At 51.5% G+C, this 22,471-nt stretch overlaps 1 long non-coding RNA gene across 1 annotated transcript in view; it reads right to left on the bottom strand.

Annotated features, from left to right (window-relative positions):
• LOC140428845 (uncharacterized) overlaps positions 1 to 22,471 on the bottom strand; it is a 67,304-nt gene that overhangs the window by 30,221 nt on the left and 14,612 nt on the right. Inside the window, exon 2 of the long non-coding RNA XR_011948927.1 lies at positions 2,812 to 2,921. This is a non-coding gene — a long non-coding RNA (uncharacterized lncRNA). The remainder of the gene's footprint in view (positions 1 to 2,811; positions 2,922 to 22,471) is intronic.

The raw sequence follows: 22,471 nt of genomic DNA, 5'->3' as shown, positions 1-22,471 counted from the left end.
CTGGCATGGTTTGCCTTGTGGGCAAATTAAGATTAGAATTCCACGCTGGCGGAAAGTCAGAATGACAGAAATTGTATCGACCAGACCTCTCCAGGGGAAACGTCGATGGATTTTCTTAGGCTCAACCTGGTTCACATTATCCTTGTACACCCTGGCAGAATAATTCACTGGAGAGTCTTCATCAATTGTCAAGGAAAAGTGATACTGTAGGGCCTGGGGGCTTGTGACATGATGTAAGGGATGGGTTAATTCTGCCCACTGTGAGGATTCTTGACAGCCTTCCAGGGCCAGGATGTTGACCGGGACTTAAAGCACCAGGTGTTCAGACTCAGGCGTTCTCATATATCTGGCTGACTTTCCCAGCCACTTATCTCTCCCAGACTTATTTACAACACTGTATAAATATGAGGCCTTTTTGCTCGTTCGTCGGACTTCACCTCGGACCTGAGTCACGACAGGTGTCAGGAGCCGAATCTCGAAGATGGTGTCGTCTCCGGGATCCCCGATGGGTTGACGGGCGAGAGATTCTTATGTTGTATTCTTAGCTTATATTATTCTTATATTATATTCTTCTATCATATTATTCTTATCAATAAAATAGAGTAGATGGACTTCTGTCATTGTTCTCTTAATCACATTGTGTCCGAATCACAAAGACCCTTGGAGTAATCCAACACACATGGGCAGATGAGGAGGGAAAACAATTCATGTGTATTCTAAAAAAAAATCATTGTTGTAGAATTGGGTTCAGGAGCTTCAGGGGCAAGCAAGTCCTAGCACTGTAGTAGCTGTAGCAGGGAACAAGGCTGATCTTGCTAACAAGAGTGCAGTAGAGTTCCAGAAAGCACAGTCCTAAGCAGATGCCAACAGCTTATTATTCATGGAGACATCTGCAAAGAATTCAATTAATGTGAATGAAATATTTTTGGCAACAGCAAAGAAATTCCCCAAGAATGAGCCTCAGAATGCAGGACCAAACAGTGGAAGGAGCAAAGGAGTAGATCTTCATGAACCCACCCAATAGACTAAGAGCCAGTGCTGTAGTAACTAGGCTTGTTTCTAATGCAAATCCATTTCCAAGTATCCACCTCACTCCTGCTTTGTAATGGAAAACCCGGTGTTAATAGATGACCCTCAACAATTTCAAAATTTAGAGCAGAAGCATGTAGTTACATTTCTAATACCAATATTTATGTCTTACGAACTTGTAGAATATATTTGGTCACTTGGTCATCAGTTGCACTCCTTAGTGTGAGCATTTGACATTTAAATCCCCTCCATGCCATTGAAACATTGGGAATGTCAGAAATGAGCTGGCATTCCTTGCCCCCAGCATTATTTTGAAAACTGCAACATCTGATGTGATTCCATTAGTGCGCTGTTTGAATTTACCCGTTCATATCAACAGTTGTAGAAATGACAGAAATGATACTGTTTGGGGGCGGGTTAGGTATGATATGGCAGTTCTTCCTTCCTGTCCATCCCTGAGTCTTCCTAATCCAAGAGGAAAATCATAGTTCTCTCACGTTATTTCTCCAATGCCTTTTTCGGAAGCCATCAGGTCCTTGTGATTCATTTTACTCGAGCTTGAGTAACTTATTCACTACCACTTCCCTCAACGAACAATGAACACCCACCTCAACTGTGGATTTCGATATCCACCTGAAAACTGAGGTGTGGTGCTTATGTAATACATCTGTGTTTCTGCACATTTCCAGATCAGCTCACCTCCTACATCTATTAGACATTCCAAACCTAATTTGGCCCTTATTCCTCTTACTGGAATGTGTCTAAAGAGGGCAATTTCAACACAGAAAGATGTGAGGTAGTTCATTTTGGTCGGAAGAATGGGGAAGCCACTTATTACTTGGAAGATACAGGTACAAGGGGGGCGATGCTCCAAAATAGAGCGCGAGTGTTCACGCCATTGTGAACGCCGCCGCTTTTCACGACGGTGCAAAATGGGCATGGGGATGACCGTTTCTGCCCCCTACAGGGGGCCAGCACGGCGCTGGAGCGGTTCATGCCACTCCAGCCTCCCTTCCCGGGGCCAAATGGGCGCCGCGCCAACCTGCGCATGCGCAGGGGACTTCTTCTGCGCGCCGGCCCTGGCTCAACATGGCGTCGGTGTTCTGGGGCCGGCCACGCAGGAAAGTAGGCCCGGGGAGGGGGGGGGAGAGGCCGGCCCGCTGATTGGTGGGCCCCGATCGCAAGCCAGACTTCGTCGGAGGCCCCTCTGGTGAAGGATCGCTTTTCCCCGCCCCACAGGCCACCCCCCGGCCCTTCGCGCAGAGTTCCCACCGGCAGCGACCAGGGGTGAACGGCGCCGGTGGGACTCTGTCGTATCTGCGCGGCCGCTCGGCCCATCCGGGCCAGAGAATCAGCGGCCCCGCCGATTCCAGCGGCCCGCGGCTGGCGCGGTGTCAAATGCGCTGGCGCAAATGCCGCCGATTCTCCGCACCTCGGAGAATCGCGTGCCAACGTCGGGGCGTCATGGCACAGTTGCGTCGATCCTCCGGCCTGGCGCGGGGCTCGAAGAATCGCCCCCAAGGTTGGAGGAACCAAAGGATCATGGGGTGCATGGAGTGTGGGGAGGCGATGGCATAGTGGTATTGTCACTGGATTAGTAAACCAGAGACCCCGAGTAATGCTCTGGGGGCCTGGGTTCAAATCCAGCCACTGCAGATGGTGACATTTGAATTCAATAAAAATCAGGAATTAAAAGACTAATGATGACCATGAAACCATTGTCGATTGCCGTAAAGACCTGGTTCAGTAGTCAGGGAAGGGAAGGAAATCTGCCATCCTTACCTGGTCTGGCCTACATGTGACTCCAGATTCACAGCATTGAGGTTGACTCTTTACTGCCCCCTCAAGGGCAATCACGGATGGGCAATAAATGCTGCCACAGCCTGCGACACCTACATCCCATGAACGAATAAAGAAAATAAATTGATCACTAAAACTTCCGCCATGTGTCAGCAAGATTGTTAAAAAAAAACCTAGGGCGACATTCTCCGACCCCCCGCCGGATCGGAGAATCGCCGGGGGCTGGCGTGAATCCCGCCCCCGCCAGTTGCTGAAGTCTCCGGCACCAGAGATTCGGCGGGGGCAGGAATCGCGCCGCGCCGGTTGGCGGGCCCCCCCGCTCGATTCTCCGGCCCGGATGGGCCGAAGTCCCATCGATAAATTGCCTGTCCCGCCGGCGTAAATTAAATCACCTACCTTACTGGCAGGACAAGGCGGCGCGGGCGGGCTCCGGCGTCCTGGAGGGGGCGCGGGGCGATCTGACCCCGGGGGGTGCCCCCACGGTGGCCTGGCCCGCGATCGGGGCCCACCGATCCGCGGGCGGGCCTGTGCCATTGGGGCACTCTTTTCCTTCCGCCTCCGCCACGGTCTCCACCATGGCGGAGGTGGAAGAGACTTCCTCCACTGCGCATGCGTGGGAAACTGTCAGCGGCCTCTGATGCTCCCGTGCATGCGCCGCCCGGAGATGTCATTTCCGCGCCAGCTGGCGGGGCACCAAAGGCCTTTTCCGCCAGCTTCCGGGGCGGAAATTCGTCCGGCGCCGACCTAGCCCCTCAATGTTGGGGCTCGGCCCCCAAAGATGCGGAGCATTCCGCACCTTTGGGGCGGCGCGATGCCCGTCTGATTGGCACCGTTTTGGGCGCCAGTCGGCGGACATCGCGCCGTTTCCGGAGAATTTAGCCCCGAGTGTTTCAGTTTTTTTGCTCGAGTGATAGAATTGAAAAGTAGAGAAATTATGCTAAACCTGTATTGAATCTTGGTTAGACTTTTTAAGATCCTGAAGGGTAATGACAGGCGGGTGTTTCATCTTGTCGGAGAATCTAGAGCTAGGGGGGGCGCTGTTTAAAAATAAGGGGCGTCATTCTCCGCCGGCGGGAGTCTCCGTTTTGCCGGCGCCCGGAGGTTTCCCGACGGCGTGGGGCTGCCCCACAATGGGAAACCCCATTGACCGGCCGGTGTTACGGAGACTCCCGCCGGCCGGTCGGGGCAGAAATGTGGCGGGGCGGGTAGGAGAATTTCGCCCAAGGGGTCGCTCGTTTAAGATGTAGATGAAAAGAATTTATTACTCTCAGAGGGGCGTGAATCTCTGGATCTCTCCTCCTCAAAAGGCAGTGAAAGTCTTTGAGTATTTTTAAAGCTGAGCGAGGAAGATTCTCGATGAACAAGGGGGTGAAATATTATCTGGGGTGGACAGGAGTTTGGGGTTGAAGTTGCAATCAGGTCAACCATGATCTTATTGAATGGTGGAGCTGGCTCAAGGCGCCAACTGGCTTATCCCTGCTTCTGATTGATATGGTCGGATGACCACATTTAGAGCACAACGTGCAGTTCTGGTTGGCGTATAATAAAAAGGATTTGGAAACACTGGAGAGGGTGCAGTGAAGATTCACAAGGAATATGTCAGAAGTGTGTCGATGTGCACATCAGGAAAGGATTGACAGGCTGGGTCCCGTCATTCTTGACAGTAGACGGCTGAGGGGCGACCTAATCGAAGGCATTCAAAATTGTGAAAGATTTTGCTGGAGCGGGCACAGGGAGAATGTTTCTTCTTGTGAGGAAGAGATAACCGGAGGACATCAACAGAAGGTAGTCATCAAGAAATCCAAGAGGGAATTCAGAAGAAACCTCTTCACCCAAAGATTGGTGGGCGTGTGGAATGCACTGCCAAGGGCCAATTGTATAGATGCATTGAATAGTGTAGGCACGTTTAGACAAGCATATGAAGGAGAAGGGATTGGATGGTTATGAATGTAGATTTAGATGAGAAAGGATCGGAGGAAGCTTAAGTGGAGTGTAAAAAATAGCATGGGCGGCACAGTGGTTAGCACTGCTGCCTCACAGCTCCAGGGTCCCGGGTTCAATTCCAACCTTGGGTGACTGTCTGGGTGGAGTTTGTATGTTCTCCCAGTGTCTGCGTGAGTTTCCTCCGGGTGCTCCGGTTTCCTCCCACAGTCCAAAAATAAACAGGTTAGGCGGACTGGCCATGCTAAATTGTTCCTTGGTATCCAAAAGGTTAGGTGGGATTACTAGGTTATGGGGATAGGGTTGGGGGGGGGCGAGGTAGGGTGCTTTTTCCAAGAGCCGGTGCAGACACGGTGGTCCGAATGGCCTCCTTCTGCACTGTCGGGTTCTATGACTGCCTGGGCAAAATGGTTTGTTCCTGCACCCTGTATCATGTATGATTCTCTGTATGCAATTACTAATTTTGTTCTCCTGGTATTTTGCTTTTATTCTGTCATTCTCCTGCTTTTTTATATTTTCCCTTTTGATTTGATTAGATTCATTGTCACATGTACCCGAAGTACAGTGAAAAGTATTTTTGTAACATCTCGATACTCTTTATGTTTATCCTCGCTTACATTTCTGTCTGTCTTAAGGTGTAATGTCCTTCCTTGCTCCTCCATTGAACACCAATCTCTTTCTGCCCCTTGTTCGTACCCTTGCTTCACTTGTTTTAAATGGTTCCCATTTTTCTATTTGCGCATCTCACCTGCAATTTAACTGCGGCAAGGTCCCTTTTAACTTTGCTATTATTTGCTCTTTTTTTTGGCGACCAAGAATTTCTTTTCCCCTTTCCATGTTCTTACACGTGTGGGTTGACCTTTATTGAGCGTCAGTGAGTTTGGAATCAGTGAAGCGGGCTGTCCGGAGCCAGCCTCTTTATACCTGAGCCATTATTGGGCTCTGACTTCATCAACATAATTTGGGGAGGGTGGGGGGAGTCAGTGGGCAGCTTGCCACCGGGGGCGATTGAGAAATCTACAGGCCACCAGAAGAGATAAAGGTCAGCAGTGAAAGGGGGAGAGGATGGGGATGGTCCCATGAATTATTTTTGTGAAGGCAGCACACAAGATCCTTTTGCGCCCCAAAAACCTCCACTTCCCACGAACCACCCACCTCTCCCCGAAGGAGTTCTACAAGCTCCACAAATTGCAACTGGTGGTCTCAGCAATCTGATATGTAAGCAGCTTTGTGCTTTCTTTGGGGCTGGCCTGCTCGATAATTATACAAAGTGCATAAATGGGAGGACTAATGTTGAAACATGGCCTAACCGCCTTGTGGCCATTATTTGCTAATTGTAACCCCCCCCCCCCCCGTCAACCATTGGCTGTTTATTCATATCAGGATTTTGTTTAAATACATAATTGTGAGAATTCAAGCTTTCAAACACCCATCAGTTGGGAGCATGATGCGATGAACGAATTGTCCTTTGCTTAAGCCACAAGGATTGATCATTTGCAAAACGGAACTGTCAAATCAGGCCAATGGTTGTTGTAATGCAGGGAGTGGGGTGAGGATGCCCGGTTGATGAACTGAGCTTTATCCTGAATCTGACAGAAGAGTACCTCGAGTTGTTTTGTTTTTAAAAATTAGAAGACTTGCCCTCATTTTAGGAACACAAAATAAAATCTGAATAGAGGAATGCCAACATTTAAAGGCGAATTTGAAGACCCGTCCAAAGGATTCCAGCACAAGGCCATATCAATCCACAGGTGTTCGGGACGCAACTCTCCGATTCGAACCTCAGCGAGAATCAATGTATGAACATCTTCTTCACGTCTTGAGAGCAACGTTTGGGGCTGGTTTCTCCCATTCTGGAGATTTAAGAGCTGCCCCCCCCCCCCCCCCCCCCCCCGGTGTAGAATCGTGAGACGTGCGCATTCCCGTTAGGAGTGCCGCCCAGGAACGGTTCATGGCAATCAAATGGCCCCAACGCAGCCGATGTGTGGCCCGCCTGATTCCCGGCCCCGCTGCTGTCTAATTCGCTGCGGTCAGGATTCGCGTTCAGAGCCTGGAGAGTTGGAGCAGCCTTTAAGTGCTCCATTGAGCACAGGCTGTCATTCCAGCCAAGAAGATGACAGGAAAAAGACCAGTACCAAAGTTCCTGGACTCGGACATTGAACCCGTGCTGGACATTGTAGAGAAGTGGAGGGGCACCCTGTTCCCCAGGGTGGGGCGGGGACCCAAGCTTGCTATACTGTATGAGGCATGAGATGAGGTGGCAAAGACTGTGAGTGGTGCCAGCCTCACCAAGAGGACTGGCACGCAATGCCGTAAGAAGATGAACGACCTCCTTCGAGCAGCTCAGGTGAGTAACCGCCTCAAAACCGCAGCACGGTAGCATTGTGGATAGCACAATTGCTTCACAACTCAAGGGTCCCAGGTTCGATTCTGGCTCGGGTCATTGTTTGTGCGGAGTCTGCACACCCTCCCCGTGTGTGCGTGGGTTTCCTCCGGGTGCTCCGGTTTCCTCCCACAGTCCAAAGATGTGAAGGTTAGGTGGATTGGCCATGATAAATTGCCCTTAACGTCCAAAATTGCCCTTAGCGTTGGGTGGGGTTACTGGGTTATGGGGATAGGGTTATAGAACATAGAACATTACAGCGCAGTACAGGCCCTTCAGTTCTCGATGTTGCACCGACCTGTGAAACCACTCTAAAGCCCATCTACACTATTCCCTTATCGTCCATATGTCTATCCAATGACCATTTGAATGCCCTTAGTGTTGGCGAGTCCACTACTGTTGCAGGCAGGGCATTCCACGCCCTTACTACTCTCTGAGTAAAGAACCTACCTCTGACGTCTGTCTTATATCTATCTCCCCTCAATTTAAAGCTATGTCCCCTCGTGCTAGACATCACCATCCGAGGAAAAAGGCTCTCACTGTCCACCCTATCCAATCCTCTGATCATCTTGTATGCCTCAATTAAGTCACCTCTTAACCTTCTCTCTAATGAAAACAGCCTCAAGTCCCTCAGCCTTCCCTCATAAGATCTTCCCTCCATACCAGGCAACATTCTGGTAAATTTCCTCTGCACCCTTTCCAATGCTTCCACATCCTTCCTATAATGCGGCGACCAGAATTGCACGCAATACTCCAAATGTGGCCGCACCAGAGTTTTGTACAGCTGCAACATGACCTCACGGCTCCGAAATGCAATCCCTCTACCAATAAAAGCTAACACACCGTACGCCTACTTAACAACCCTCTCAACCTGGGTGGCAACTTTCAGGGATCTATGTACATGGACACCGAGATCTCTCTGCTCATCCACACTGCCAAGAATCTTACCATTAGCCCAGTACTCTGTCTTCCTGTTATTCCTTCCAAAACAAATCACCTCACACTTTTCTTCATTAAACTACATTTGCCACCTCTCAACCCAGCGCTGCAGCTTATCTATGTCCCTCTGTAACTTGTAACATCCTTCCGCACTGCCCACAACTCCACCGACTTTAGTGTCATCTGCAAATTTACTCACCCATCCTTCTACGCCCTCCTCCAGGTCATTTATAAAAATGATAAACAGCAGTGGCCCCAAAACAGATCCTTGTGGTACACCACTAGTAACTGGACTCCAGTCTGAACACTTCCCATCAACCACCACCCTTTGTCTTCTTCCAGCTAGCCAATTTCTGATCCAAACTGCTAAATCTCCCTGAATCCCATGCTTCCGTATTTTCTGAAGTAGCCTACTGTGGGGAACCTTATCAAACGCTTTACTGAAAACTATATACACCACATCAACTGCTTTACCCTCATCCACCTGTTTGGTCACTTTCTCAAAGAACTCAGTAAGATTTGTGAGGCACGACCTACCCTTCACAAAACCGTGTTGACTATGTCTAATCAAGTTATTCCTTTCCAGATGATTACACACCCTGTCTCTTACAAACCTTTCCAAGATTTTGCCCACAACAGAAGTAAGGCTCATTGGTCTATAGTTACCGGGGTTGTCTCTGCTCCCCTTCTTGAACAAGGGGACAACATTTGCTATCCTCCAGTCTTCTGGCACTATTCCTGTAGACAAAGATGACTTAAAGATGAGGTGTTGACCTTGGGTAAGGTGCTCTTTCCAAGAGCTGGTGCAGACTCGATGGACCGAATGGCCTCCTTCTGCACTGTAAATGCTGTGATCTGTGAAAATCAACGGGAGCACCAGAGAATGGGAGAGGCACCCCAGATATTCAAGTCCACACCGCCCCCTGATGAAAGGGCCGCGTAAGATGTCCCAATAGCAAGTGAGTCACTGCTCTCCCACAGACTGATCCTTCACAAGATCTCACCCCCTGTCTTGCAGGATTCCCATCAGATGAGGCAGAGCCATCGGGGTTGCTGCCCCCCCACCCCCATCTAGACCCTCAGAACACCCCGGAGCATCACTCCGGGGAAGACACCGCGTCTCGGGTCGGCTTTCACCTGCACCATCCACCATTGCAGAGACTACCACCCCAGTGAACAAAGAACAAAGAACAAAGAAATGTACAGCACAGGAACAGGCCCTTCGGCCCTCCAAGCCCGTGCCGACCATACTGCCTGACTAAACTACAATCTTCTACACTTCCTGGGTCCGTATCCTTCTATTCCCATCCTATTCATATATTTGTCAAGATGCCCCTTAAATGTCCCTATCGTCCCTGCCTCCACTACCTCCTCCGGTAGTGAGTTCCAGGCACCCACTACCCTCTGCGTAAAAAACTTGCCTCGTACATCTACTCTAAACTTTGCCCCTCTCACCTTAAACCTATGCCCCCTAGTAATTGACCCCTCTACCCTGGGGAAAAGCCTCTGACTATCCACTCTGTCTATGCCCCTCATAATTTTGTATACCTCTATCAGGTCGCCCCTCAACCTCCTTCGTTCCAGTGAGAACAAACCGAGTTTATTCAATCGCTCCTCATAGCTTATGCCCTCCATACCAGGCAACATTCTGGTAAATCTCTTCTGCACCCTCTCTAAAGCCTCCACATCCTTCTGGTAGTGTGGCGACCAGAATTGAACACTATACTCCAAGTGTGGCCTAACTAAGGTTCTATACAGCTGCAACATGACTTGCCAATTCTTATACTCAATGCCCCGGCCAATGAAGGCAAGCATGCCGTATGCCTTCTTGACTACCTTCTCCACCTGTGTAGCCCCTTTCAGTGATCTGTGGACCTGTACTCCTAGATCTCTTTGACTTTCAATACTCTTGAGGGTTCTACCATTCACTGTATATTCCCTACCTGCATTAGCCCTTCCAAAATGCATTACCTCACATTTGTCCAGGTTAAACTCCATCTGCCATCTCTCCGCCCAAGTCTCCAGACAATCTAAATCCTGCTGTATCCTCAGACAGTCCTCATTGCTATCCGCAATTCCACCAACCTTTGTGTCGTCTGCAAACTTACTAATCAGACCAGTTACATTTTCCTCCAAATCATTTATATATACTACAAAGAGCAAAGGTCCCAGCACTGATCCCTGTGGAACACCACTGGTCACAGCCCTCCAATTAGAAAAGCATCCCTCCATTGCTACCCTCTGCCTTCTATGGCCTAGCCAGTTCTGTATCCACCTTGCCAGTTCACCCCTGATCCCGTGTGACTTCACCTTTTGTACTAGTCTACCATGAGGGACCTTGTCAAAGGCCTTACTGAAGTCCATATAGACAACATCTACTGCCCTACCTGCATCAATCATCTTAGTGACCTCCTCGAAAAACTCTATCAAGTTAGTGAGACACGACCTCCCCTTCACAAAACCGTGCTGCCTCTCACTAATACGTCCATTTGCTTCCAAATGGGAGTAGATCCTGTCTCGAAGAATTCTCTCCAGTAATTTCCCTACCACTGAAGTAAGGCTCACCGGCCTGTAGTTCCCGGGATTATCCCTGCCACCCTTCTTAAACAGAGGAACAACATTGGCTATTCTCCAGTCCTCCGGGACATCCCCTGAAGACAGCGAGGATCCAAAGATTTCTGTCAAGGCCTCAGCAATTTCCTCTCCAGCCTCCTTCAGTATTCTGGGGTAGATCCCATCCGGCCCTGGGGACTTATCTACCTTAATATTTTTTAAGACACCCAACACCTCGTCTTTTTGGATCACAATGTGACCCAGGCTATCTACACCCCCTTCTCCAGACTCAACATCTACCAATTCCTTCTCTTTGGTGAATACTGATGCAAAGTATTCATTTAGTACCTCGCCCATTTCCTCTGGCTCCACACATAGATTCCCTTGCCTATCCTTCAGTGGGCCAACCCTTTCCCTGGCTACCCTCTTGCTTTTTATGTAAGTGTAAAAAGCCTTGGGATTTTCCTTAACCCTATTTGCCAATGACTTTTCATGACCCCTTCTAGCCCTCCTGACTCCCTGCTTAAGTTCCTTCCTACTTTCCTTATATGCCACACAGGCTTCGTCTGTTCCCAGCCTTTTAGCCCTGACAAATGCCTCCTTTTTCTTTTTGACGAGGCCTACAATATCATTCGTCATCCAAGGTTCCCGAAAATTGCCGTATTTGTCTTTCTTCCTCACAGGAACATGCCTGTCCTGTATTCCTATCAACTGACACTTGAAAGCCTCCCACATGTCAGATGTTGATTTGCCCTCAATCATCCGCCCCCAATCTATGCTCTTCAGTTCCCGCCTAATATTGTTATAATTAGCCTTCCCCCAATTTAGCACATTCATCCTCGGACCACTCTTATCCTTGTCCACCAGTACTTTAAAACTTACTGAATTGTGGTCACTGTTACCGAAATGCTCCCCTACTGAAACATCTACCACCTGGCCGGGCTCATTCCCCAATACCAGGTCCAGTACCGCCTCTTCCCTAGTTGGACTGTTTACATATTGTTTTAAGAAGCCCTCCTGGATGCTCCTTACAAACTCTGCCCCGTCTAAGCCCCTGGCACTAAGTGAGTCCCAGTCAATATTGGGGAAGTTGAAGTCTCCCATCACCACAACCCTGTTGTTTTTACTCTTTTCCAAAATCTGTCTACCTATCTGCTCCTCTATCTCCCGCTGGCTGTTGGGAGGCCTGTAGTATACCCCCAACATTGTGACTGCACCCTTCTTATTCCTGATCTCTACCCATATAGCCTCACTGCCCTCTGAGGTGTCCTCTCGCTGTATAGCGGTGATACTCTCCTGAACAAGTAGCGCAACTCCGCCTCCCCTTTTACATCCCCCTCTATCCCGCCTGAAACATCTAAAACCTGGAACGTTTAGCTGCCAATCCTGCCCTTCCCTCAACCAGGTCTCTGTAATGGCAACAACATCATAGTTCCAAGTAGTAATCCAAGCTCTAAGTTCATCTGCCTTACCCGTAATGCTCCTTGCATTAAAACATATGCACTTCAGGCCACCAGACCCGCTGTGTTCAGCAACTTCTCCCCGTCTGCTCTGCCTCAGAGCCACACTGTCCCTATTCCTCAGTTCTCCCTCAATGCTCTCACCTTCTGACCTATTGCTCCCGTGCCCACCCCCCTGCCATACTAGTTTAAACCCTCCCGTGTGACACTAGCAAATCTCGCGGCCAGGATATTTATGCCTCTCCGGTTTAGATGCAACCCGTCCATCTTATACAGGTCACACCTGCCCCGGAAGAGCTCCCAGTGGTCCAGATAACCGAAACCCTCCCTCCTACACCAGCTGTTTAGCCACGTGTTTGTCTGCTCTATCTTCCTATTTCTAGCCTCACTGGCACGTGGCACAGGGAGTAATCCCGAGATTACAACCCTCGAGGTCCTGTCTTTTAACTTTCTGCCTAGCTCCCTGAACTCCTGCTGCAGGACCTCATGCCTCTTCCTGCCTATGTCGTTAGTACCAATATGTACAACGACCTCTACCTGTTTGCCCTCCCCCTTCAGGATTCCCTCTACCCGTTCGGAGACATCCTGGACCCTGGCACCAGGGAGGCAACATACCATCCTGGAGTCTCTTTCACGTCCACAGAAGCGCCTATCTGTTCCCCTGACTATAGAGTCCCCTATAACTATTACTCTTCTGCGCTTTGACCCTCCCTTCTGAACATCAGAGCCAGCCGTGGTGCCACTGCTCTGGCTGCTGCTGTTTTCCCCTGATAGGCTATCCCCCCCGACAGTATCCAAAGGGGTATATCTGTTCGAGAGGGGGACAACCACAGGGGATTCCTGCACTGACTGCCTGCCCTTTCTGGTGGTCACCCATTTCTCTGCCTGCACCTTGGGTGTGACCACACTTACATAACTGCGATCTATGACGCTTTCCGCCACCTGCATGCTCCTAAGTGCATCCAATTGCTGCTCCAACCGAACCATGCGGTCTGTGAGGAGCTGCAGTTGGGTGCACTTTCTGCAGATGAAGCCATCCAGGACGCTGGAAGCCTCCCGGACCTGCCACATCTCACAGTCAGAGCACAGCACCCCTCTAACTGACATTGCGTCAATTAATTAAAATTAAAATTTGTCTTTTTTTTTTAATAAATACTTTTTTTTAAATTACAAAGTTACTGTCAACTACCTGTTACCTAGCACTAGATTTCTAATAGAAATGCGATAGCTAACTATAATATCCTCCGATCTCTGGCTTAGATATCCTCTAAATTATAATTAAGTTATTATGTTTAATTAGTTCCCAAATAGTCAAAAAAATTTAGGTTAGAATCCCAACCAGCCACTCAGGTCACAGCTTTTCTGTCCCCCCCGACACACACAATTTGAAAAAAGGTATAAAAGTAAAAATCACTTGCTTACCTTCTGAGATGTTCTCAGGTTCTCTCGCTGACAGAGACTGCTCCTCCACCTCCAATCCTTGGCCTGCACAATGCTAATAATATATAATATAATATGGCACTTACCTTACACCAATGGGTCTTATTATTAGGTTAGAGGAGGAGGGTGGGTGGGAGACACTACACGTGTAGTGTCTCGGGTTTCCTCTCCACCAGAATTTATTGGGGGGGGGGGGGGACTTGCCAGAGGTCGAACTTCCGGTTCCCGCCGAAATCCAATGGGCTGCTCCTGTAAAGGTAAGGTTTTTAAACTCACTACTCACCTCCAAGAAGGCCCCTGCGCACCGCTGCCGCCGAAATCCAATGGGCTGCTCCTGTAAAGGTAAGTGCTTTTAAACTAACTACTCACCTCCCAGAAGGCCCCTGCGCACCGCTGCCGCCGAAATCCAATGGGCTGCTCCTGTAAAGGTAAGGTTTTTAAACTCACTACTCACCTCCAAGAAGGCCCCTGCGCACCGCTGCCGCCGAAATCCAATGGGCTGCTCCTGTAAAGGTAAGTGCTTTTAAACTAACTACTCACCTCCCAGAAGGCCCCTGCGCACCGCTGCCGCCGAAATCCAATGGGCTGCTCCTGTAAAGGTAAGGTTTTTAAACTCACTACTCACCTCCAAGAAGGCCCCTGCGCACCGCTGCCGCCGAAATCCAATGGATCCAGTGGGTAATGTTAGCGATCAGACTCCTGGGTCACCCCCCTGGTGAGCACAACACACATGCTGTAGCCCATCAGGTGAAGGCAGAGACTCCCAAGAGAGCGGACAGTTGGAGGACTGGCCAATCCCAGAAAACGGCTGTTGCCCTCTGTGGCACTTCTGGAAAAGGTGATCCCATCACTGGTGCAGATGCAGAAGCAGAGCCAGAATTTACAGGGTGTGGAGGTGGGGGTGGGGGGGGGGGGGGGGGGGATGGGGGGGGGGGGGGGGGGGGGTTGGGGGGGGGGAGAGGTGTCAGCAACTTTCCAACTCTTGCCAGTACAGCTGGAAAGGTCCAGCCACAGGGGATGATACTGATAATGCGTGGCACCCATACCAACACTGAAAGGGTGATGTCTACAGTGGAAGGCCTGGGGCAATACATCAGGGCATTGTATCAGGATGTCAAAGGCCTGGGGCACACTGTGTTGTTCATGGGCTGAGGCGCAGGACACGAGAGCCCAGACACAGACGGACATACCCCGGGCACACATGGATATTGCTGCGGCACTCCTAAGCTTGGCCCATTCAGAAAGGGTCATGGCTGAGGGCATCAAGAGCATTGGCTGGGTGCTGACTGACCTTTGCCAGTCACAGAGGGGCACATCCGAGGTACTAAGGGACATGACCCGTCTCAGTGCGTCACGGCTGAGGGCGCGGAGACCATGCTTCAGACAAGGGCGGGCCTCCAGGACTGGCAGCATCAGGTGACCTTGGGGCCTCTGGAGCTCACTCCAGCCTCCCCTCTGTCCCATAGAGCAACCCAGGGGTGCAGCGACTACCTCAAGGGAGGAGGAAGTGATTGAGCACATCCCGGGCATCCCACAGGGGAGGCACTGGAACACGTCCAATCCAATGGATTCACCCCCATCTGACACTGACGCATCTGCTGGGCAGCGGACAGAACAGGCTGACACGTTGTCACTTGAAAGTCAATTGGGTATATCTAAGTGCTGGCCCTCCAGAGGATGAACGCCAAGGGCATCACAGGGCAAAGGATGAGGCAAGGAGCAGGCTGTGGTTATGTGTTGTCTGGGGTTACACATAGAAGAAGCGGTAGGCTCTGAAAGATGAGAAAGACAGACTTGAGTTGGCACTGGTTTAGTAGAGAGTAGATTGTCAGGGGAAGAGCACACATGTTGTAAATATTCACCATTCACCACTTTTGCTCCACCAGCCTGTCCTGTCCCTAACCTTTGTCTCACGGTGTGAAGGCTGGGCTGACGTGGGACATTGGGCACCGGCCGGGTGGGCTGGGATCGGTGGGTGGGTGGGGTGGTGGGGGGGGTGGGGGGGGGGGGGGTGCAGGTTGCCCATGACACATAAACATCCCACATGGTAACACCCTCACCGAGATGTGGCAGGGCATGGGGGCAGCAGTGTGAGCCCACCTTGTATGACGGCATGTCCATTTCCTGCAACAACCCCCCCCCTGCCCATACCCCCACAATGTATTTAGGCCCATGAGGAAGAATCGGCAGTGCACATGCAGGGGTTATTCAGCCGGACCGTGTTGTGTTACCTTAAAGACAGAGGTCAGACTTTGTCAGACAATGTGGAGCAACAGAGCTCATCGTCCTCCTCCGGCCCGTGGCCAAGACCTGTTTATGTTGACAACCCAGAGCCAATATCCTGTGGTGTTGCTCGGATGACCGTCAGAGGGGGAGGGAGTGGTGTGGTGATAGGAACGAGTGGAAGGCCCATGGGAATGTAGGGTGAAGGTCTAAGGGAGAGAGAAGGGGTAGAATGACAAAGAAAAAGGGAAGAGGTTGACGGACAAAGGGAAAGGGAGAGGTTGCGAGACCCAGGGGATTTTGTATGTGTGTGGGAGGTTTTGAAGTCGGAGGAAGGGGGGGAAGAGGTGAGACAGGATGGCAGAGCTGCCACTGGCCAGTCCTCCTAGTTGGTAAATAGGGAAGCGATGATGTTGTTCCCATGTGCAGCGGCCCTGAATCACACCTTGAGACGCCTTCCCTGCCAGCTCAGGCTCCATGCCCAGGTCTTCCTGGAAACCAACCTCGGCCTCCTCATCAGATGAGGCCTATCGTTCCTTCTCCTCCTCCACTGCTGCGCCATGTTATGAAGATAGCGGCAGGCCACCATGATGCTCAAGGCCCCCTGGGGCTATATATTGGAGTGCCCCACCAGAGCTGTTCAGGCATTGGAAACGCACCAAGAGCACGCTGATGCACTGCTTGATGATGCTCCTGGCTGCTGTATGAATGTCATTATAACAGTTCTCTGCCTCGGTCTGGGGCCTCTGCACAATCATCATTGGTCATGATGTCAGCGGTCGCCCACTAGCTAACTCCTCACAGAAGGGAGTGCCTCAAAGATGCTGGGAACTGACATGTATGTCAGGATGTATGTGTCGTGCATGCTGCTTGGATATGAGGTGCAGACGTGACTGGGATGCAGCTGGTGGTCGCACACCAACTGCACATGCATGGAGTGGAAGCTCTTCCCATTGATGAAGGGCACCCCATGACGAACCGATGCTTGGAAGGTGACATGTGTGCCAGTGATCACCCTGTGGATCTGGGGCATGCCTGTGATGGTGACAAATTCTGCTGCCTGGGCATCAAGTTGGGCCTGGTCCAGGTTGAAGGTGATGCAGTCCCATGCCCGGGCATTTGCGTGATCCCACACAGGAACAATCTCTGCTCAAGTCCCGGAATGAACCAGAGACATAAATGTTCAGGGCGACCGTCAGCTTGACGCCCAACGGAAGTGTGTCATCCTTCAGAACCCCGCAGTGCCAGATGTGCCACAATCAGGCAGAAATGGCACATGGTGTCCCTCGTGGGCTGGAATCAACGGCGTCACACGTGGTGTGGCAGCTCTTAGAAGGACGGATACCAACGGTATACACGTGGCCTGATGCGGCAACTCCTTTGCACCTCCTCCTCGGCCTGTTTCACGGCCTGCATCGGTTGACCGATGCTCTTCTGGGGCAGGTTGCTCTTATGCAGGGATCTACTTGGGCTGGCCCTGCCTTTCTCATTGCCGTATAGCTGCAACGGCTGCAGTGGCCAGATAGATAGCGAGCATCGCTGGCTGTAGTCTGAAATGATTGTCTCTTCAGGGCAAGGGAAGAGAGACAGAGAATGTCAGCAAGAGGAGGATTTCTTTGACCATCCAATGTCACCAGGTTACAACCTCACCCTGAGTTGTATCGCTGCAACTCCCCCCCCCTCCCCACCCCCGCACCCCTCGTCCACTTTGAGATGGCATAACCCACAATGTACCCTGATGATGTAGCCCATACTTCACCCATATTCCCCATCAGTGATTGGCACCGGCCTGTGATGTGGGGAGCCCCTATCCTCACCACCCACCATTGCCAAAGGAGGTGCCAGTGGCTGCCATAAACAATGTCAGCGATAGGCTCTGTGGTACCTGTCCGGTTTCTCCAAGGGGGTCTACTGTGGGTCTCCTCACTGGATGGGCCTTGTGTTTTCCCACCAGGAGAGTGGCAACTGCTTGTGTGTTGCTTGTGGTGATATGCATCACTGTATATCATAGTTTCCACTGGTCGGGGAAAGCAGAACTAGGGGGCATAGCCTCAAAATAAGGGGAGGTAGATTTAGGACGGAGTGTAGGAGGAACTTCTTCACCCAAAGGGTTGTGAATCTCTGGAATTCCTTGCCCAGTGAAGCAGTTGAGGCTCCTTCTTTAAACGTTTTTAAGAAAAAGATAGATACCTTTCTAAAGAATAAAGGGATTCGGGGATATGGTGTACGGGCCGGAGAGTGGAGCTGACTCCACAAAGATCAGCCATGATCTCATTAAATGGCGGAGCAGGCTCAAGGGGCCAGATGGCCTACTCCTGTTCCTAGTTCTTATGTTCTTATATACACAAGGGGTTAATGTAAATACACTCCAACTAAGTAACCACTCGAGGGAGCACTGGAGATGTCACTGTCATAATATACACCAGTATATCATGGTGCAGACACACACTGATGGACACACAGTGGGACCAATCAACACACACAACACCGCAGCCAATCACCAGTGAGAGCACACGCACTGTAAAGACAGGGGGCATCAGAATTCCCGCTCATTCGAGTTGCAGCTAGCTAAGAGGACAGAGCTCACAGCCTGCAACACAGACATTCACCATGTGCTGAGTGCATCGACTGGTTAGGACAAGGCAAAGGTTTTTAGTTAAAGCTAGTATCGTGTTAACCCACAGTCTTAGTATGTTAAACAGTTAATGATTCAATAAAATAGTGTTGCACTATTTCAAGTGTTGGTGACCTGTATGTGATCCAGAACACCCAACACATCATGATACCAGGTGTGGTGGGATATTAGCACTTCTTAGACCTACCTGCAAGTGATCTGCCTTCCGCCAGCATTCCATCATCCTGCAACATGGACAACATCAGCCTGCCGCCGCCGTACCGTATCGCCGGCAACCTGGGGCCAACTGGAAGATTTTCAAACAGCGCTTCCAGCTCTTCCTCGAAGCCACGGACAGGGAGGGCGCCTCGGACACCAGAAAGATTGCTCTTCTCCTCTGCACGGCCGGGGACCATGCCATCCACATTTTTAACTCTCTCACCTTTGCAGATAATGAAGATAAGACGAAGTTCAAGACGGTCCTCCTCAAGTTTGACACTCACTGCAGCATAGAGGTGAATGAAGGTTTCGAACGCTATGTGTTCCAGTAGCGTTTGCAGGGTAAGGATGAAACTTTCCAATCCTTTCTCACGCACCTCCGCATCCTTGCGCAATCTTGCAGCTACGGGCCCACCTCCGACTCCATGATACGCGACCAGATCGTTTTTGGTGTTCAGTCGGACCCCCTACGTCAGCAGGTCCTCAAAGTAAAGCAACTCACCGAGGCGACTGCCATCGAGATCTGTGTCTTACATGAAAATGCCACGAGACGCTATACAAGCGGCTGAAACGGCACGGCAAGGTCCCCACGAGGCGGAACGGGTCCAAGTGATTGAGCACCTCCAGGGCCTCAGCCTGGATGAGAGCGGCCATTTCGCGCGCTTTTTGAGGACTCCCGCGCTTGTACGCACCAAACGAGGGGACGGCGACGTTGAGGAATGTAATGCGCAGGCGCGCACCACGCACGACCGCACCGCACATGCGCGGTGGCGCAGCGATCGTGCTGACGTCACGACGTGCGGCAACTGTGGCTCCACCCATTTAAAGCGGCAATGCCCCACAAAATCTCAACAATGCCTATGATGTGGAAGACTTGGCCACTATTCTGCCTTCTGTCGAGCAGCTCAGCCTGCCAACTCATATCACTTCAGCCAGCCTCGCAGAAATGTTCAGGCAATTCAACCCACGGTCACCGATTCCGATGCGGACTTCCCACACAGCAGTGACACCGAGGACCCGATGGCGCCTTTTCGAGTTGGTGTCGTAACGAAAAACAGGCTGTCCCCGAAGCAAAGACACCAGCCGCTGTCGGTATACAGCATCGATCCAGACGATGAGTGGTGTGCCACCCTGACGGTCAACCGGTCCCAAATACGATTCCGCCTGGACACTGGTGCTTCTGCCAATCTCATGGTGTGGTCTGCTTTCCAAAGCCTTCGTGTCAAACCAGCCATCTTTCCATCGGCCTGCCAGCTATTGGACTACAATGGCAACATCACTCCTGCTACCGGCTCGTGCCAACTTGAAGTGGCGCACCAGTCACGGAAAGCCATCCTTCCTTTCGATATCGTGGGCTCCTCGAAGGACTCCCTGATAGGCGCACAGGCATGCAAGTTGTTGAACCTCGTTCAAAGAGTTCACTCTCTCTCTCCTGATGGCACGTCTGCCTTCCAGGACGCGGACTTCAGGGCGCAACTCGACGCCATCATCGACCAGCACCGTGACGTCTTCGAAGGCATGGGCATGCTCCCGTATACTTACAAGATCCTACTCAAACAGAACGCCACGCCTGTGGTGCATGCACCTCGCAGAGTCCCAGCACCCCTCAAGGACTGCTTCAAGCAGCAGCTCCAAGACCAAGGAGTGATCTCCAGAGTTACGGAATCAACCGACTGGGTCAGTTCCATGGTGTGCGTAAAAAAGCCTTCCGGCGAGCTGAGGATTTGCATTGATCCCAAGGATCTGAATCGCAATATCATGAGGGAGCATTATCCAATTCCCAAGCGCGAAGAGATCACATGCGAGATGGCTCGCGCCAAGCTCTTCACCAAACTTGACGCCTCGAAAGGATTCTGGCAAATCCAGCTCGACAAATCCAGCAGGAAACGGTATACCTTTAACACCCCCTTTGGCAGATATTGTTACAACAGGATGCCGTTTGGGATCATATCGGCTTCAGATGTGTTCCACAGGATCATGGAACAAATGATGGAAGGCATTGAAGGTGTGCGCGTCTATGTCGACGACATAATCATTTGGTCCACCACCCTGCAGGAGCATGTCAGTCGCCTCCAGCGCGTGTTCAAACGCATACGGGAGCAGGGCCTACGCCTCAACAGAGCCAAATGCTCCTTTGGTCAGATGGAACTCAAGTTCCTCGGGGACCACATCTCCCAGTTGGGTGTGCGGCCGGATGCAGACAAGGTGGCTGCTGTCACAGCTATGAAAACACCAGAGGACAAGAAGGCGGTCCTCCGATTTCTGGGCATGGTCACCTTCCTAGGGAAGTTCATCCCTAACCTTGCCTCTCATACCACGGCTCTCAAGAACCTGGTCAGGAAGACAACAGACTTCCAATGGCTCCCTGCCCACGAGCGCGAATGGAGAGAACTCAAAACCAAACTCACCACGGCCCCGGTCTTAGCTTTGTTTGATCCAGCAAGAGAGACAAAAATTTTGACCGATGCCAGCCAATCCGGCATTGGGGCAGTGCTCCTGCAACGCAATGAGGCCTCATCATGGGCCCCCGTTGCATATGCGTCACGCGCCATGACCCCCCCGGAACAGCGCTACGCGCAGATAGAAAAGGAGTGCCTGGGCCTTTTGACCGGTGTTGTCAAGTTTCATGATTATGTGTACGGCGTTCCCCAATTCACCGTCGAGACCGACCATCGCCCGCTGGTCAATATAATACAGAACGACATGTCGCCTCGCCTCCAGCGTATTCTGCTCAAGCTCCGGCGATACGACTTCCAGCTGGTATACACCCCGGGCAAGGACCTAATCATTGCCGACGCTCTCTCCAGGGCAGTCAACACCCCGTGTGACCCAGCGGGATTCGTCTGCCAGGTTGACGCCCATGTGGCCTTTGTGGCCTCTAATCTACCTGCCATGGATGAACGCCTCGTCCAAATTCGCTGCGAGGCAGCGGCTGACCCTTTGCTACAGCGTGCCATGCGCCACCTAACAGACGGGTGGCTCAAGGGCCAATGCCCGCAGTTCTACAACATCAGAGATGATCTGGCGGTAGTCGATGGTGTTCTCCTGAAACTGGACCACATTGTCATCCCGCACAGCATGCGCCAGCCCGTCTTGGAACAGCTACACGAGGGCCATCTTGGCGTGGAAAAGTGCCACCGACGGGCCCGCGAGGCAGTGTACTGGCCCGGCATCAATGACAACATCGCCAACACAGTGCTCAACTGCCCCACTATCAGCGCTTCCAGCCGGCCCAACCACGTGAGACCCTGCAGCCCCATGAGTTGGTCACATCCCCTTGGCCCAAGGTCGGCATTGACCTGTTCCACGCGCTGGGCAGGGACTATGTCTTGATTGTAAACTACTTTTCAAACTACCTGGAGGTGGTACGTTTACACGATATCACATCGTCTGCAGTCATCCGTGCCTGCAAGGACACCTTTGATCGACACAGCATCCCACTCACTGTGATGTCGGACAATGGCCCCTGCTTCGCAAGCCAGGAATGGTCCAACTTTGCCAGGAGGTACAACTTTGTGCATGTGACATCCAGTCCCCTGTACCCCCAATCCAACGGCAAAGCGGAGAAGGGCATCCACATCGTCAAACGGCTCCTCTGCAAGGCTGCCGATGCGGGATCCGACTTCTACCTCGCCCTGCTGGCCTATCGCTCGGCCCCACTGTCCACTGGCCTGTCGCCAGCCCAGCTGCTCATGGGTCGCACCCTGAGGACGACGGTGCCGTCCATTCACGTCCCAGACCTCGACCACGTTCCGGTCCCTCAACGAATGCAACTGTCTCGTGCATAGCACAGGGCGGCTCATGACTCCCATGCAGCTGATCTCCCTGCTCTGGCTCCAGATGACAATGTCCGCATCCATCTTTCGGATG

This window comes from Scyliorhinus torazame, chromosome 8, assembly GCF_047496885.1.
Source record: "Scyliorhinus torazame isolate Kashiwa2021f chromosome 8, sScyTor2.1, whole genome shotgun sequence".
Classification (NCBI taxonomy): domain Eukaryota; kingdom Metazoa; phylum Chordata; class Chondrichthyes; order Carcharhiniformes; family Scyliorhinidae; genus Scyliorhinus; species Scyliorhinus torazame.
This window is presented reverse-complemented; position numbering and strand designations above follow the sequence as displayed.